At 34.3% G+C, this 13,756-nt stretch overlaps 1 long non-coding RNA gene across 1 annotated transcript in view; it reads right to left on the reverse strand.

Moving 5' to 3' along the window:
* Window positions 1–4,294, reverse strand: part of LOC125179531 — a 24,921-nt gene extending 20,627 nt beyond the window's left edge. The window contains exons 1-2 of the long non-coding RNA XR_007157297.1: window positions 4,214–4,294; window positions 2,482–2,484 (exon numbers count right to left, since the gene is read on the reverse strand). This is a non-coding gene — a long non-coding RNA (uncharacterized LOC125179531). The remainder of the gene's footprint in view (window positions 1–2,481; window positions 2,485–4,213) is intronic.
* Between the last annotated feature and the right edge of the window lie 9,462 nt (window positions 4,295–13,756).

Consider the following 13,756-nt stretch of genomic DNA (forward strand, 5'->3'; position numbering starts at 1 on the left):
GTTATTGGGAAATTAGGCAAGTGAGAGCTTACCAAAGCCATGACGGGATCTATTTTCTCACAGTATCCCCAGAAATTGGACTAATTAGAAATGGCGATTGCAACACTTCCTATGCAGTCACTCAATATGTAATAAACTTAATATGGAATAATTGTGGAAAGAAAGTTTTAATCAATCCTCCACTAACTGAATTAATTCGTTGAAAGAAGTTAATCTAATGTGTCCTCCATAAATATTTTTGATTATTAGATAAAATTTTCTTGCTTCAACAGAAAACGGAAAGAAGGTAAGCCGAAGAAAATCTACTTCTAAGGTCAACCATTCGGCATTCAGAAACACAATCAAGCTGACCTGGGCCGCTTTGAAATGTAGCGGCCGCTACCGCTACATGCTCTAAATGTAGCGGACGCTACCGCTACCGCTACAATTGTTTAAATGTAGCGCCGCTTCCGCTACTGTAAATGTATAGCGGTACTTGGGGGGTTGGGGGGTCAGATGTGCCCCCCCCCTCCATTCATCGCTTGTGTCGTGCTAAGCTCTTGTCTCGTTGAATAAAATTTTCCTTCATGACATAAAAGTTTTTTATTTAAACCCTATAACTGCTCTGAAAAACAATAAAGTTTATGATGGAATGATTGTCAGCATCACAAATGATATTAAGGATAATATCTGCCTTTGTCTCATAATTAAAAGTAATCTTTCCTCAAGCCAGTAAATAATTAGAATATAAGGTAGTTATTAAATGCTGGTTCATAGAAAGATTCTTGCACAAATAAAAAATTACGAATTTTTAATCAGTCAATTATAATTGAAATTAATAATTTGTTAAATTAATGTTAGGGTGACAGTGTGGCCCAGTGGTTACAGTTCAGACTGTCATAAATGGAGCAGTGAGTTGCGTGCTCGAGACCGCAACAAGCTGTGAATATTCTGCGATAATGAGAATCGGTGACACAAGCCTACAGCCTAAAATACGCAGATTTATTACATTACAATGAGCATCGATGTACGTAAGGTAAAAAAGTACACTGTAAAAATACTCAGGATAGTCAACCTTATTCTCGAACGTTGTTGCTTGCGTCCTACTGGAAATAATTGATTTCCATTTTTTCATATGAATAAAAAAATTATTTAAAGCTTGAGGCCGAGCGTTTCAAGTCGCGACGTTGCAATAGCGCATCATAACTGCTGGCGACCCACTCGCCATAACTATGGTACGGCGTGCTATTTCTTCAATATTTTCAACATATGGCATCTAGCCTATCTGCTGTGAGTGCGTGTTGCGTGTGTGAGTGCATGAACTTATTCGTGACATGCGAATAAACTCAGCTTTCTTGAGTCATGAATGACGTCATGAATTCGTGAGCGAGGTCTGCTACTGACTCATTAGGTTAGTGACCTCGTGCATGTATATTGATTCATTTGAAGGCCTCGCAGAATATAAAAAAAATAGTAAACATCGCAATAAAGTTATATTATCATGCATAGGAAATGAAATTTCGAATAGTTATTCTTCCTGACACGTGTTGTGTACTGTAGTAATTCCGGCTCCGTATCATGATAATTGATTTAGTTACCCGCTCATATATGTTGAGCAATTTGCAGGATATTTTGTCATAGTTGCATATTTAATGAATTTTATCTTCCATGACTGCAATGATATTTGAATAACTACTAACAATTTTTGTACTTTTGGGAGAGAATAATCCGAAACTTGAGTTCTGAATACTAGTCACGTGTATTTATACCACATCGATTCAAAGTTTTATACGGTCACACAGCTCACGACTCTCACTGGAGAAATAGAAGGAAAGTAAAAATAATTTTGGAGCTAATTAGGCTAATAAAATGGTAAGTATTGCATAGCAAGGCGGTGGCAAGCTATTATTTTGTCTATATCGTTAATTAGGGCTGTATTACAAATTGAGCATTAATCTTTCAAGCCTCGCGTGTAGGAACATATGATATCAAAGAGAATAAATGTAAGGTGGATCCTTTAGAAGCGTTATCACAATGAGAGTTATTTTAAAGAAGGGCTAGAGACCAGCAACTCAAGCCGGCGCTGCTTTTGAACATTTTCGCGTCCCGTGCTTTGAAAACGCTGACAAATGTTGCACATTTTGCGATGAAAGAATATTTATTTGTCAGAAAAACGAATGAATGATGTTGCCAGTTGATGCTAATATCTGAATTTTTCTCATAAAAAAGAGAATTTTTCCAATGCCTTCGCAAATAGTTAGAATGTTAAGTTTTGTTTATACTGCCTTATAGATAAAAATACTATGACGCATTGGCAAATCAAATAGGAGAAAGATTGTTTATTGATTAAATGAATAGCAAAATAGTATCGATACTTTGCTTAAAAACATACCTTCCAACTCGGGATTCAGGATAATTCTCCTCAGAAATGAAATTTATTAAATATCTATATATTTTATTTATTTATTTAATCTCTTTGCCAAAAACCACCACCTATACTACTTACTTACCCAACACCACACCACCCACCCACACACGCTTTTGGCAGAGTCGCCCTCAGTCGCGATGTTGCAATAGCGCATCATAACTGCTGGCGACCCACTCGCCATAACTATGGTACGGCGTGCTATTTCTTCAATATTTTCAACACATGGCATCATCTCAACACGACACATTCAGTAGAAGTAACGTAGCATGAACTTATGTATTGTTCCTAATGTATATTTTATGAAAATTATTAATCAGTCAAAAAAATGCATGCGTGCAAATCAGCTTTCTGCAATTCAAAAGAAAAAAACGATATCTCATAGAATCTTAATACTATTATTTTTAATTGCTGTAGTCACTATAATTTCACTAGATTATCGCCAAAAAATCAAACTAAAATACATTCTATTGCTAATACAGAAATCACTTGGAGACCGTTCATATATTTGTATGTATTTTATTTTATTTTACCATTTTTGTAGTTGACTGGATCGCACAGGTAGATTTACTGCGGTTTATGCTACAGTTTTTTTTGTGATTCATGATAATTTTCTTCAGATAATTTTTATGGGAGACTATAGAATTATGAAATGCATTAATTTACACAATCCTGCACTTATAAACTTATTATACTAGATCTCAGTAAAATATCATCTAAAGATAGTGCATGCCTACCTGCAGTGAGTGTGCGTGTTACGTGTGTGCGACGTATGAACTTTATTGCCAACATGTGAATAAACTCAGCTTTCTTGAGTCATGAATCCGTTATTGAGACCTTGAGGGCCGTGGCTGCTCGGGAGGTCTGATGCGAGGCAGTCATTCATGCATGTAACTTGATTTCTTTTGAAGCCCTCGTTGGTATAATAATATATTATTGGAATGGTATTATATTAGGTATATAATTATATTGTAATAAGATTGCAAATTTTATTAATCCTAACGTATATCGCTTCTGACACCGTCTCTGGATCGATAGACTAAAACTGAATTGTTATCCATTCTTAACCATCGAATTTTATCTAATCGATATCTTCCAGGCATTGATCATACCTATCACATTCTCAATATTTGAATGCAATGTTTTAAATTGTAATGAAACTTCTCGCAGACAAATGAGAAAACGCAGTTATTCCAGTAATAATTCTAATTTACAGTTATTTACATAACATCAATTAACAATTTTGATCGGTTCAACACGACTGTCAACAAGTAAGAAATAGAAATATAAAAAAATGATCGTAATTTTGTGCCTAATGAGCTTGAGATAGAAGAATGCCTTTTTCAAGTCGTATAGATGAACGTCAAAATTAAAAAGAATGGAGGAGATTTTAAATAATTTAATTAATTAATTTAGTATGCTGGTGGTGTTTCAGATATCTTTTGATTTACCTTATGTATTGACTAAAATCTTGATACTTTCAGGTTGTCCCACGGTTGGGAGGAGGCAGTCTCATAGCAAGCAACCTTATAAACTTATATTAGGATGATTCCTCTTAATGCGGAAACATTCTGAACTTATAGATGGAAGAAATGCGCCGTGAAGTGATATTAAATTTTATTCGTTTGAATGTTATTAAGATTGGTCAGATGTTGCTTTTCTATGCACCTCTTACATGAATGTTAAATTAGCATGACCTGAGGGATGGTTCTGTTGTAGCGGGATCCGAGGATATAGACTATTATAGAGGAACAGCGTAAATGATTATAGAATATACTTTTGGATTATAGTTCGGTATTGTCACCTGACAGATTCGTTAAGAAGAGCTGCATCGTAGATGAGGTGTGACGCACTGTTCAGAGTTGAGGTGACCGTAGCAAGCTCTGGTGATAGTTTAACGAAACAGAAAAATATTTTTTCCGATAGATTTTCTACAAAGAGTAGGGAAATTTCACAAGTTAATCATTTTTCACTGCTAATTTATTCCTACTTTGAGTAGAAAATTTGTTTAAATTTGTTTTTTAATGAAGAAAACCAAATTTTGGTCGATAATTTTGGCGTTAGGAACTTATAATACAGTGTCGCAGTCGTGTCTGCTTGAGAGTGCCCATCGGCTTCAAATGATTCTACAACTTTTTTCTCTTTCTAATTATTATTTATTACAGCAGAAATTTCAGTACGTATAAAATGTTCACATATTTTGTATATACAATTGGCAAAACATTTATTCATGTTTCATACAAAAAACTGAATAGCTATACGTTTTTTGCTCATAAAAACTATTTTAACGTTGAAGCTAACGGAAAATAAGGAAATAAAGTTTTTAATTGTGCGATCTTAACACTTAAAAAGTTATTGAATTGATTGATAGCTCAATTAAAGTCAAAAATCGGAATGCTTTTATCAAATAATTCTGGCTGGACAAGCGTCATCATAATACAAATAAGTAATGCAGGAAATGCTGCCGGCTTCAATATTGCGAGTTTTTTGATCAACTGAAGAATTTATTCCACGCAGTTATTGGGAAATTACGCAACTGAAAGTTTATCAACGCCGTGACGGAAGCTACTTACTCACAATATCATCAGATATTGGACTAATGAGATACTAACAATAGCATCACTTCAATTCAATAGACTCAATATATACTAGACTTGATATCTACGGCATATTAAGCCATGCGGCTCCAAATAATTCTTTTTCATAATTAAATTTTTTTTTTAAGTATGAAACTAGAGAGAATTTGTGTCGGCACGGAATATTTTCATAATGTTTTGTACATAAAATGATCAGGATATTTATTCATGATTAGCGGGATAAACTGGACTTTATTTACGATTTTCTGGGAACAAATTTATTTTTAATTTCACGGCTGACGAAAAATGGGGTAAAAATTCTTTTATTGTTTGATTATAACAATTTCATAATATATCAAATTGATGGATAACTGAATTAAATTGAAGAAATGCTTCATCATCATCATCAAATCATTCTGGCTGAACAAGCGTCATCATAATGCAAATAAATAATGCATAAAATGAGTTTGTTGATAAACTCAATAATGTATTCCACGCAGTTGTTTGAAAATTACGCAACTGAAAGTTTACCAACGGGATCTATTATCTTACAGTATACCCAGAATTTGGACTCGTTAGAAAATGACGATTGTGGCACTTCCTTTGCAGTCTCTCAATATATATTAGACATAATATGTACTACCTGCGATAATATAGGATTACTTAATTCTCTACGAACTGAGTGAATTCGTAATTTGAATTCAGTAATTACAATCTGTCTGCCATATATTATACATATATTCGTGTGGGAGATTAAATTTTTTCACTTCCACAGAAAACGACAGGAGCCCAGACCGAACAAAATCTAGTTATTTGTTCAGCCAATCGGCATTCAGATACACAAACAAGTTATCTATGACCGTATTTATTCGGGCCATATTTGTGCAAGACTTGCTGTCCAGTGCCAGGACCAGAGAAAAGTACTTCTGTACATCATGAAAATTTATTAAACTCGTAATCTTCTTAATGCGTTATACGCAGTTTGATATACAATATTTCATTTATGTGCCGGAATAACTAAACCTTCAACTGATGCCTGCTGTGGGTTGCCTGTCGGTCACGTCACCATGTAAAGAAAACGAGCGATATTTATCAAGCAATCGAACTACGGAACATATAGAGAATTACTTGTTGTGTACCAAAGACTATGACCGCCGTTCGAAGTAAGTCAATACCTATCTTATGAATTGGATCATTTCAAATTTCCCATTCTAATCTGCAATTAGACTACCATCAGATAATCAAGAAGGAAAGAAAGCACATTCACATCGTAGAATGTGCTTGCTACGACCGTAGCAAGCTCTGGTGGTAGTTTAATGTTCAGATAGTTTAATGAATCTGACAAATATTTTTTTCAGTAAGGTTTTCTAACAAGAATAGGAAAATTTCACTATTTAATCCTTTTCGTACGTAATTTATTCCCAATTTGAGAAGGAGAGTTAACAAAAATTCGTATTTAATGAAGAAAAACAAACTTTGGTCGATAAATTTGGCATGAGGAACTTATAATACAGCGTCACAGTCTCGTCATCCGTTAGAAAGTGGGTCACGTTGTAGACAAGTCAGCGGACAGTCGGGTACAAGCATGGAGGCTTCTCTTAACCTCCCATTACGATCGCATGGCCTTGCGGCTCCAAAAAACTATTAAAAATATGAAATATTTCCTTCCGCAATCAAAGCCTGGAATCTGGAAAGGAACAAAATTACAACATATTTTTTTTGTAAATGTTATTGCTAAAATATTTTCCTCTGACTCAAAGTAGAAATTGAACACTTCTCAAGTTTTTAATATTCTATCAACATTTCAACTTTGCAGCCGATGAAAAATAGGGGAATTGAACTCCTTTATTCTCATACTATATTGTTTAATAATTTGTAAAATTGATAGCTAACTAAACTAAAATCTGGCAGCGAACTATCTCCATCAAATCATTCTGGCCGTCATGCGTCATCATAAAACAAATAAATAATGCAGGAAATGTTGCATATTTCTATATTGTGAGTTTGTTGATTGTAATGAAGTAGTATGCAAATTTCCCAGCACTGGCAATCAGACCGCTGAGATTAAGCGCGACCAGCTTCGACGTGGTCGATAAATTTGTGGCAGCCGTCAGTCAAGCTGCTGATCCCGACTGGCGTACTGGTTCCTCTCTTATAGGATTATAGCTCCGATGCCAGGGTGAGTTGTTGCGTCAGATAGTGGTCAGATTTGAATGCTTTATGAAATACCGTGATGTTAGTGAACCTATTGATTTATTATGCGTGGGTACAGGGCATATTTGTGGATAATTTCAACGGCCTATAAATAACATTGAACATGATCACTTCTAGAAACTCATGTTCGTTGCATGTTCATAAAGTGTATAAAGATAATTACCTTATCGAGGGTAGTTACAGTGCAAGGTAATTAGCTACAGCTTTCGGTCAATCATTTGTCGGTTAAGTTGCTTTGTACTGTTCCATATGTAAATAAATATGATGACATTACCTGCTTTGCTATCATTCAAACAATTATCATTTAATATATTTATTTCATATAATTTACCAATTATATATAATATCTTCGTTACCAATCCAATCTCCCAGAAATTTGCCTTTACGGCAAACAAAATATAATTGTACATTTATCAAATTATAATATAAATATTGCTAGAAAAATTCGTATGCATTTGTATATAAATAAATAAAATATAATCTTCAACTTTCATTTGAATCATCAATTGAACCTTTATTCTCACTTTCTCCTAAAATGTATCCACTTGATGAATTCAAATTTACTTCCCCACGATTCAAAATCTGACAAAGAAAATATAATAGATATTTTTTGCGCACCAGAGGCATAATATGTAATAATATATTTATGGGTATCTATCTTAATTTTGGAATCGAGTTTCCAGCGTATAAAAATAGCTATAAGAAAGTCGTTATGATATTAAATGGCATAATTATTGGACAAGTATCGTGATTACATCAATTAAAGTCCGCTGATTAAAGAAAATATCTCTTAAGAGGATATCAGGACAACTGAAGATAAAGAAATATTTCGACGCAGGGTAAATCTCAAACTTATTGTTTTATGAAATTGATGTATCCTTGTATAACATTTTCATTTAGTGATAACCTAATTTTATTCGCTTGACTTGTCGCATATAATGCAGTAGAATTAATGCACTATCAAAAGTTTGATTATATCCTCAATGCAATCCATTGATAGTTCTATTTGAATTATTTAGTTAGTCCTCTAGTAATAGTTTTCTAAATATCTGAAGAATTTTCTAATTCAAGTAGAAAACTAGTGAAGGATATACTCATCTAGAAGTGTTTGTAGATGTTTTATTGTAATTGGCTTGTTGCATTATGCAACAAGAACTTTGTCATATGTATTGGAAAGATGGAATAAAAAATCTTTCTGACAGTATTTGCCGGAATTTTGAGCAAATTTGTCTGTCCAAAGTGGAGAGCGATGGCGAGCAGCAGCGCGGTCATCGTGGACATATAAATCAATCATTTATGGTTTTCTGTTATATCTAATAATTATTAAGCATTTATTTCAGCAATGAAATCAATAAATAAGAAGCAAGGAGCTGTGGAATGCTACGCTGGATCTTGGGACTTTGCAGAGCGTACATAAAACATGAATCTGTCCTGCAGCAATTCCCAAATGCCTGGACATTATGACATCACACTTTCAAGTCATTAAAAGTGACTTATTCAACACATACAATATATGAGTACAAACGATATACAGTTCTATTATTTGAAATTGGTTATTTGTTCAGACCAGCTGTAGCACACAATAAATTAATAAGTAAAGCAAAAAATATGTATACTCTCTTATATGCTTATTATCCTCAAAATTATGAAGAAAGTTTCGGTTGAACGGCTACCATTTTTTGGTGTGTGCCCTCTTATGAAAAACATGAAGTGATATTAAATTTTATTTGTTTGAATGTTATTAAGATTCGTTAAGAAGAGCTGCATCGTAGATGAGGTGTGACGCACTGTTCAGAGTTGAGGTGACCGTAGCAAGCTCTGGTGATAGTTTAATGCTATGATGGTTTATTGAATCAGAATAGGGAAAATTCACAATTTAATCCTGTTTTACAACTAATTTATTCCCAATTTGGAACTGAAAGTTTAGTAAATTTCGTTTTTAATGAAGAAAAACAATTTTTACTCTATAAATTTGGCACGAGGAACTTACAATACAGCGTCACAGTCTCGTCATCCGTGAGAAAGTGGGTCACGTTGTAGGCCAGTCAGAGGATATTTGAGTTCTGCTGCCTGTACACTTGATTTCTCCTCTCATTACTCAGTCAATTTGCCTCGCGGCTCCAAATAATTTTATTTCAGTTGATAAAACCCATTATAATATTAATTCACTCGACGGGGAATTCCGTATAAAAATTTCAAATATTATTTTCTAAATAAAATTCACAAACTATTTTCTCACGATTCTTAGTAGAAACTCTCTTTTTTCTTAATTTATCGTGATTTATCGCTATTTTACCATTGCGTTCAAAATTATAAAATGTAAATAGGCATTTTCATGTCGGATTTCCCTGTTTAAATGATATATCAATTTGATGAGTAACTAATTTAAAACTGAAAATCGTACCAACGGTGAGATGTGCCCCCCTCCCCCCATCCATTCATCGCTTGTGTCGTGCTAAGCTCTCGTCTCGTTGAATAAAATTTTCCTTCAATAAATAAAAGTTTTTTATTTATAACCCTATAACTGCTCTGAAAAACAATAAAGTTTATGATGGAATGATTGTCAGCATCACAAATGATATTAATGACAATATCTGCATTTGTCTCATAATTAAAAGTAATCTTCCCACTCCCCAGTGAATAATTAGAATATAAAGTTTTTATTATATGCTGGTTTATAGAAAGATTCTCGCAAAAAATTAAAATTATAAATTTTTGATCAGTCAATTATATTAGAAATTAATAATTTGTTGGCTTAATCGCACGGTGACAGGGTGGCCCAGTGATTACAGCTCAGATTGCCATAAATGGAGCAGTGAGTTGCGTGTTCGAGACCGCAAAATGCTGTGAATAATTTCACAGCAATGTAATAATAATTAATTTAAATTTTTTCATATGAATAATAAATAAATTCAAACGTTAAAAGCTTGAGGACGAGTGTTTCAATCGCGATGTTGCAATAGCGCATCATAACTGCTGGCGACCCACTCGCCATAACTATGGTACGGAGTGCTATTTCTTCAATATTTTCAACATATGGCATTATCTAAAAAAGTGAAGTAATGAAGCATGAACTTGTTTATTGTTTCGCAAATTTAAGGTAGAAAATACTTGAATCGGACAAAATTATGCATGCATGTAAAACTTTTTTTACCAATTGAAGAAAAGGCAAAATGTAACGAGTTTGATTACTATAAATTGTTACTTCGATAGAATTATTGCACATAGTAAATAAATATTACTCGTATAAATTCACAATCTGAATATATTCTAGTGATAATGTAGAAATGATTCAATGATTTTTGTTTATTGACCATTTATGTTAATCCAGGCCAATTCTTCAATGCCGAAGATACTATACTTTGTCTACTTCGACTGGTTTGGTTGTTCCATATGAACTATATTTACTGTTGTTTATGATGGAATTCAACTTTCTACGACAGGCAAAAATTTTCTACTGTTTTTTGGGGGATAACTACTGAATTTTTGAGTTACGGGAATTCCAAACTGTTTTCATAGCTCTCAAGTAAATGGCACCTACAGACGAAGCATACCTATCTGCTGTGAGTGCGTGTTGCGTGTGTGAGTGCATGAACTTATTCGTGACGTGCGAATAAACTTTGCTTTCTTGAGTCATGAATGACGTCGTGAATTGGTGAGCGAGGGCTGCTACTGACTCATTAGGTCAATGACCTCGTGCTTGTATATTGATTCATTTTGAAGGCCTCGTAGCATGTATAAAATAATAGTGAACATCGCAATAAAGTAATGTTATTACGCAAAGGAAATTAAAAGGCGAATAGTTATTCTTCCTGACACGTGTTGTGTACCGAAATGATTCCAGCTTCGTATTATGATAATTGGTTTAGTTACCCTTACATACACGTTGGGCAATTTACTGGTTATTTTGTCTCAGTTGTATATTTAATGCATTTTATCTTCCGTGACTTAACTGATATTTGAATAACTACTCACAATTTTTGTACCTTCGGAAACTTTATTGCCAACATGTGAATAAACTCAGCTTTCTTGAGTCATGAATCCGTTATTGAGACCTTGAGGGCCGGGGCTGCTCGTGAGGTCTGTTGCGAGGCAGTCATTCATGCATGTAACTTGATTTCATGTGAAGCCCTCGTAAGTATAATAATATATTATTGAATATGAGAAGTTTTTATTACTAAAGACGTAGTGTGTAATAAATATGTTTATTAATGAGGTAGTGACGTCACAATACATTATATTGTATAATAAAACAGAGCTACACCTCTACTGCACTGATACGTGCTTGCATTTCTGTTCATAATCTCCGCTAATAGCGTAATTTTGGTTGCATGGCTCGGTCGCTGCACGAACAATCCACTCACAATTGTTGTTATTATCCCCATTAGAGTCACCGTCTGTACTTGCATTGCAGTATAATTTGAATTCGTTTCTAAATCAAGAATAATTAGCGTATGCTAAAAACGTTGATCGCCATATAAATTTAATTTGAGTTCTTTCTAAAATATGCCGGAGATGCTTCAGACATCTTTTGATTTGACTTATGTATTGACTAAAATCTTGATACTTTCAAGTTGTCCCACGGTTGGGAGGAGGCAGTCTTATAGCAAGCAACCTTATAAACTTATATTAGGATGATTCCTCTTAATGCGGAAACATTCTGAACTTATAGATGGAAGAAATGTGCCGTGAAGTGATATTAAATTTTATTCGTTTGAATGTTATTAAGATTTGTTAAGAAGAGCTGCATCGTAGATGAGGTGTGACGCACTGTTCAGAGTTGAGGTGACCGTAGCAAGCTCTGGTGATAGTTTAATGCTCTGATAGTTTGATGAATATGAAAAATATTTTTTTCGAAAGATTTTCCAACAAGAAAAGGAAAATTTCACTATTTAATACTTTTCGCACCTAATTTATTCCCAGCTTGAGAAGGAGAGTAGACTAAATTTCGTTTTTAATAAAGAATAACAAACTTAGGTCGATAAATTTGGCACGAGGAACTTATAATACAGCGTCACAGTCTCGTAATCCGTTAGAAAGTGGGTCACGTTGTTGACAAGTCAGCGGACAGTCAAGTGCAAGTGCATGCAGGCTACAATCTTTATATCGTTTCGATCGCATGGCCTTGCGGCTCCAAATAATAATATTTTTACTTCGACTATTTTGACATTGGTGCCATGTATGCAGGAATTCGAGGCGGCACTGATTTTTAACATATTATTTTGTAAATAATATTCATAAAGTACTTGTCGCTGAATCAGAGTGAAATTCGAACGTTTCTATAAATTTTCATCTTTAAATGTCATTGCACGTTACGAAAACTGGATAATTGAAGAATTGAATAATTTTATTTCCGGATAATATAATTTGAGGATTATTTTTTATTTTGATGGGTAACTAAATTAAATTTTCACATCAAACTGTCTTCATCAAATCATTCTGGCTGGACATCATAATACAAATAAATAATGCAAGAAATGTTGCCCGTTTCTATATTGTGAGTTTGTTGATTGTAATGAAGTAGTATGCAAATTTTCCAGCACTGGCAATCAGACCGCTGAGATTAAGCGCGACCAGCTTCGACGTGGTCGATAAATTTGTGGCAGCCGTCAGTCAAGCTGCTGATCCCGACTGGCGTACTGGTTCCTCTCTTATAGGATTATAGCACCGACGCCAGGGTGAGTTGTTGCGTCAGATAGTGGTCAGATTTGAATGCTTTATGAAATACCGTGATGTTAGTGAACCTATTGATTTGTTATGCGTAGGTATTTACTCTTGGTTACTGCTTTAGGTTCATGCGCTTAATCTCAAAACTCCTTGCTCCAGCTCTCTCTCCGCGCATCCCATTCATCATAAGCTCTCGTGTCCGACTTGCAAATATTTGTTCAGGGCATCCGATTTGTTAATATGCTTAGTTCCTACTTTCGCATCCGTTTGCAAAGATAATCCGTTCTGCTTTGCCTGGTACGTTTGTACCGCACGTCTGGTACGTTTGTACCACACGTCTGGTACGTTTAAGTAGATGCGGCGCTGTCGAACATCACAACTATCATCAGATAATATCAACGAATATCATCACACTTGTTGTGGGTCTCTAAATCATATATTGATGGTAGTAGATATATCGTAAAAGATCCTACGTATTTATGTTTTTTTACGATTATTAACGTAGCCTTCAATTATTCCGGCCTATCAGCTTCAGTAATTGGTTGTCTCAAGTTTGAATTATATAAAAAAAGTTACTAGTATTTTCTTAAGTTAAGCTTAGGCTTAAAATAAAATAGGCTTAGCGTAAAAATGTTAGGCTTTTTTGCAGGGCATATTTGTGGATAATTTCAACGGCCTATAAATAACATTGAACATGATCACTTCTAGAGACTCATGTTCGTTGCATGTTCATAAAGTGTATAAAGATAATTACCTTATCGAGGGTAGTTACAGTGTAAGGTAATTAGCTACAGCTTTCGGTCAATCATTTGTCGGTTAAGTTGCTTTGTACTGTTCCATATGTAAATAAATATGATGACATTACCTGCTTTGTTATCATTTAAACAATTATCAT

This window comes from Hyalella azteca, unplaced genomic scaffold (assembly GCF_000764305.2).
Source record: "Hyalella azteca isolate HAZT.00-mixed unplaced genomic scaffold, Hazt_2.0.2 contig256, whole genome shotgun sequence".
In the NCBI taxonomy this organism is placed as follows: domain Eukaryota; kingdom Metazoa; phylum Arthropoda; class Malacostraca; order Amphipoda; family Hyalellidae; genus Hyalella; species Hyalella azteca.